This window comes from Macaca mulatta, chromosome 7 (assembly GCF_049350105.2).
Source record: "Macaca mulatta isolate MMU2019108-1 chromosome 7, T2T-MMU8v2.0, whole genome shotgun sequence".
Lineage (NCBI taxonomy): Eukaryota > Metazoa > Chordata > Mammalia > Primates > Cercopithecidae > Macaca > Macaca mulatta.
In genome coordinates, this window is record NC_133412.1 from 52,942,416 (window position 1) to 52,948,250 (window position 5,835).

Sequence of the window (5,835 nt, forward strand, 5' to 3'; positions counted from 1 at the left end):
TCACCACACCCGGCTAATTTTTGCATTTTCTTTTTCTTTTCTTTTTTTTTTTTGGGACGGAGCCTCACTCTGTCACCCAGGCTGGAGTGCAGTGGCGCGATCTCCGTTCACTGCAAGCTCCGCCTCCCCGGTTCACACCATTCTCCTGACTCAGCCTCCTGAGGAGCTGGGACTACAGACGCCTGCTACCGCGCCCGGCTAATTTTTTGTATTTTTAGTAGAGAAGGGGTTTCACCCGATCTCCTGACCTCGTGATCCGCCTGCCTCGGCCTCCCAAAGTGCTGGGATTACAGGCGTGAGCCACTGAGCCCGGCCTAATTTTTGTTTTTTCAGTAGAGATGGGGTTTCACCATGTTAGCCAGGCTGGTCTCCAACTCCTAGCCTCAAGCAATCCGCCTGTCTCGGCCTCCCACAGCGTTGGAATTACAGGCGTGAGCCACCGCACCCGGCCAAGATCTAGAATATTTCTATCACCCCCTTCTCCCCACAAATTTTATTTTTGCCCCTTTCCATTCAATCCACACACCTCCTCAACCAGCAACCACTATTCTGACTTCCATCACATTAATTTTCCTGTTCTTGAACTTTATATAAGTGTAATCATATAGTTTGTATTTTTTTGGTCTGGCTTATTTTGCTCAACATAATGTTTTTGAGATTTATCCACGTGTTGTATCAGCAGTTTATTCATTTAAAAAAAAAATTTTTTTTTTTTGAGACGGAGTCTCACTCTGTCGCCCAGGCTGGAGTGCAGTAGCGGGATCTCGGCTCACTGCAAGCTCCGCCTCCCGGGTTCATGCCATTCTCGGCCTCAGCCTCCCGAGTAGTTGGGGCTACAGGCGCCCACCACCACACCCAGCTAATTTTTTTGTATTTTTAATAGAGACGGAGTTTCACTGTGTTAACCAGGATGGTCTCAATCTCCTGAGCTCGTGATCCGCCCATCTCGGCCTCTCAAAGTGCTGGGATTACAGGCGTGAGCCACCGTGCCCGGCCCAGTTTATTCATTTTAATTGTTAAGTCATATTCCATTGTATGAATATGCAATGATTTGCCTATCCATTCTCTTGTTGATGGTTGTTTCCAGTTTTTAGCTACTATGAATGCAACACAATAAATATTCTTGGCCATTTTGTGAATATGTTTTCAATTCCCTTGGGTATATACCTAGGAGTAGAATTGCAGGGCCAAATGATAACTTGCTTAAAAAAGTTTAAATTTTGGCCGGGCGTGGTGGCTCATGCCTGTAATCCCAGCACTTTGGGAGGCTGAGGGGGGCGGATCACGAGGTCAGGAGATCGAGACCATCCTGGCTAACACGGTGAAACCCCATCTCTACGAAAAATACAAAAAATTAGCTGGGCGTGGTGGCCGGCGCCTGTAGTCCCAGCTACTCTGGAGGCTGAGGCAGGAGAATGGCGTGAACTCGGGAGGCGGACGTTGCAGTGAGCCTAGATTGCCACACTGCACTCCAGTTTGGGCGACAGAGCGAGACTCCGTCTCAAAAAAAAAAAAAGTTTAAATTTTTTAGGAACTGCCAAACTGTTTTCCCAAGTGGCTGCACTATCTTACTACCAGCAGTGTATGAAAGTTCTGATTTCCCTACATCCCTGCCAATATTTATTATTACCTATCTTTTAAATTATGGTAATCCTAGTAGATATAGAGTGGTATCACATTGTGGTTTTGATTTGCATTCCCCTGATGACTAATAATGTAGAACATGTTTTCACGTGCTTATTGGCCATTTGTAAATCTTCTTTGGAGAAATTTCTTTTCAGATCTTTTGTACATTTTTAAGTGGGTTATTTGTCTTTTTATTATCCAGTTATAAGAATTCTTCATATATTCTGGGTGCAAGTCTCTTTTCATATATATGATTTGCAAATATCTTCTTGCAGTCTGTGGATTGTCTCGGGGAGCTTCCAGTCTGTTTGGGCGAGAAGGGACAAACACAGGGACAGGGAGGTGTGGAGCAGTGTAAGGAGGAGAAGCACTGTTCAGGAAGGTCTAGGGTGAGCTCTCTGAGCCTCAGAGTTGCTCACTGCTGGATGAGCTGATCTGACATTTCTGTGGCTCTGTAGCAAGAATGTGTGTCCCTGTGTGCTTGTTCTGTGCAATCAGGAATACATGCTAAGTGTCAGGGAGGTGGCATCTTGCAAAACCAGGAGCATGAGGGGGGAAACTGGGGGAAGCAGGAGTTTCTTTCTCTTCTTTATTTCTTTTTCTTTTCTTTTCCTTTTTTTTTTTTAGACAGGGTCTCATTCTGTCGCCCAGGCTGGAGTGCAGTGGTGTAAGAACATGACTTACTGTAGCCTCAACATCTCAGGCTTAATGTGGTCCTTCCACCTCAGCCTCCCAAGTAACCAAGACTATAGGAGCGTGCCACCATGTCCAGCTACTTTAAAAAACTTTTTTTTTTTTTTTTTTGAGACAAAGTCTCACTCTTGTCCCCCAGGCTGGAGTGCAATGGCGCAATCTCGGTTCACTGCAACCTTCGCTTCCCGGGTTCAAGCGATTTCCCAGCTTCAGTCTCCCAAGTAGCTGGGATTACAGGCGCCTGCCACCACGCCCAGCTAATTTTTGTATCTTTAGTAGATATGGTGTTTCACCATGTTGGCCAGGCTGGTCTTGAACTCCTGACCTCAGGTGATCCACCTGCCTTGGCCTCCCAAAGTGTTGGGATTACAGGCCTGAGTCACTGCACCCAGCCAGGGGAGGCTCTTTCTTAAGAAAGAATACTCCATATTGTAAACTTCCACAGGACTAACAGCATAGATAATAACGTGATTAACAAGATTATCATGGAGGTGACATAATGTCGCTCAGGAGCCAGGCTGATGGGTTTAGGTCCTGGCTGTAGTAGATTGTCACGACATAGTGCCCTTCTCATACCCCCTTAGCCATTCCTGATGTGTTTTTTACTGCAAGCCCCTGGGATTTTCTGCCTGAGGGTGCTTTCTGCTCAAAAGGCACACTGGCAAGCTGGAGGTGCCAGGAACAGCTCTCATGTAATGAAGAAACCGTTAGTGTCATCACTCCTTCAGTGGGATGAGTACATTGTCTTCTTCACTCTCCCAGAGATGCCCAATACAATCAAACCCCATTTGTCCACAGTGGTAACCTGCTAATTATTGCACCCTATACTGCTTTTCTTCATTTCATTTCTTTTCTTTTCTTTTCTTTTTTTTTTTGAGACGGAATCTCTCTCTGTCGCCCAGGCTGGAGTGCAGTGGCGTGATCTCGGCTCACTGCAAGCTCCGCCTCCTGGCTTCACGCCATTCTCCTACCTCAGCCTCCCGAGTAGCTGGGACTACAGGTGCACGCCACCACACCTGGCTAATTTTTTTGTAGTTTTAGTAGAGACGGGGTTTCACCATGTTAGCCAGGATGGTCTTGATCTCCTGACCTCGTGATCCCCCTGCCTCGGCCTCCCAAAGTGTTGGTATTACAGGCGTGAGCCACCGCGCCCAGCCGATTTTCTTCATTTCTTTGTTTCACCCCCCCGCCGCCTCCTACTAGTGCTCCATGGAATCATCTCTCAAATGGACTATTTGTGTGAACATCCTTATCTCAGTGTCTGCCTCTGGGGAAATCCAGCCTAAAGATAGTGGTTCTTTTATTTCTTAGATCTATCTGTTCAATTTCCTTGGGCAGATCACTTTACCTCTCTGATTTTCACTTGTCTCATCTATAGAATAGGGATAATAGCACTTATTTCTTAGGATGGCCATGCAGTTTAGCATCTCACTCAGACATTAAAAGTTCAGTAAATACTTCTATTCTTTTCATTTGTTTACTGGCATGTAACATAAATATTCTCCAGAGACTCTTGGATGGACATGCCTCATTCAGGTATAGCTAGGCAGGGAAAGATAAGCAGCCTGGAGCTGGCCCTGTGCGATATTGATTGATTGGGTTCCTGCTCCCAGTTACTTGCTTCCTCTGCAATGGGATTAAATGTCCTCACCATTTGCCATGTGACTTATCTGGCATCCTGTATGGGTAGCATACCTCCCTGGCCCCCATGAATTAGTTTGGGGCTTACCCATGTGACTTGCTTTGAGTAATGGCATATGAGCAGATGTGACATTCTCCACATCTGCAAAGAAGCTTGAAATGTGTTACTGCATGGTTTGGCACAGGCTCTCTCACTCCTGCCCTCCACTACAACAAAGACATGTCTCCAGTGCCTGCCACACAGTTTGAGCTAGCACCTTTAAATACTTTATTTATTTAATTTTTTGAGAGGAAGTCTTGGTCTGTTGCCTAGGCTGGAGTGCAGTGGCATGATCTCGGCTCACTGCAACCTCCACCTCTTGGGTTCAAGCGATTCTCATGCCTCAGCCTCCTGAGTAGCTGGGATTAGAGATGCACGCCACCATGCCTGGCTATTTCTGTATTTTTAGTAGAGATGAAGTTTCACCATGTTGGCCAGGCGGGTCTCGAACTCCTGACCTCAAGTGATTCGCCCAGGACCCTTCCTTCCTGGTTGGTCTGGTGGCGGGATTATGCTTCCTGCTCAGCCCTTCCCAGGCACTGAGGCTCTCTCCCTCCTTTCCCCCTCTGCCACACTAGTTCTTGTCTGCCTTTTTTCACTCCCACCCCCTTTTCATGCCAGCTGTGGGAGTGAGGCACCAATCCTGGCAGGCTGGAGCCAGACAATGAGCCCTTATTCTAGGCAAAGAATCCCTGCAGTGTCTCCCACCCACTGAGGCTCCCTTCCAGGCCTAGGATGCTGTGGGTGGGGAGTGGAGGGTGGGAGGTATGGTGGGGGGGGGGGGAAGGAGCAATTGGCTGGCAGGACAGAGTGGCCCTGGCTGTAGAGATCCCATGGAGGTTTACTATGTAAACACCAATCACAATAAAAGCTTGTCTTTACTCCCAGCCCATCTCTCCAAGTGGGTCTCTCTCAACCCTCCAAAGCTCTGGGTTTTTAAACATTTACTCTGGCCTCTACTCTCTCGGTGTTCATCTCTGCACATCACTGTCTCTTTCATTCCTTTTTCTGAGTTTCTCTCTTTCTAAGCCTCTCTCTCTCTCTCTGTCTCTCTCTTTCTCTCCCTGCTCCTTTGCGTAATTTGTCCCTATTTCTTGCCTCTTTCTTGCTTCATTATGCTCCCTTACCTATCTTATCTTTCCATGTCTTTTTTCTCTCCAGGCCTTGATCTCTCATTTCAATCTCTCTCTCCGTGTGTCTCTGTCTCTGTTTGCAACTCTTCTTTCTCGTCCTCCTATGTCTGTCTTCCCTTGGATCTGTGTTCTTGCCTCTCTGAATATCATCTCCGATCTTCCGTCCTCTGTTCTCGCTTTCCCCCTGCGCCTGTAGATCTGAAGGACCTTCCGCAGTCACCACACTCTCCTGCTCTCAGCTCTTTCTCACTCCTTTCTGGCACGTCTCAGAGGCTCCTGGCATCGGCATGGGAGGTTATTCTCCCCAGTTTACAGATATGGAAGCTGAGGCTCTGGCTGCTGGTGCCAGGCTCCCATCTCTGGGTCTCTTGCTTCTGCCTACTTGCCATGCTCTTGTCCCTGAGGTGTCCGTCAACCACCTGATCCGGCCGGGGCCCGGGAACTAGCACCTCGGACAGCTCCTGGAAGGTGCTGGGGAGGCCGGGTCGTCCTTCTCGCGAGCTCAGGAGGAGCGGCCTTGGGAGTAGAGCGGAAGTCTCGCGAGAGTGACTGCTGCAGGCAGCGGCGGCGCGGGCGCGCGCGGAGACGGCCCCGGGCGCGCGCGCGCGCGCGCTCCCCGCCTCCAGCCCGGGAGCGGCTTGCGGCCGGCTCCGCGCCGCATCGCTCTGGTGCAGCGCAGCTCAGCGCAGCGCGGCGGCCTTT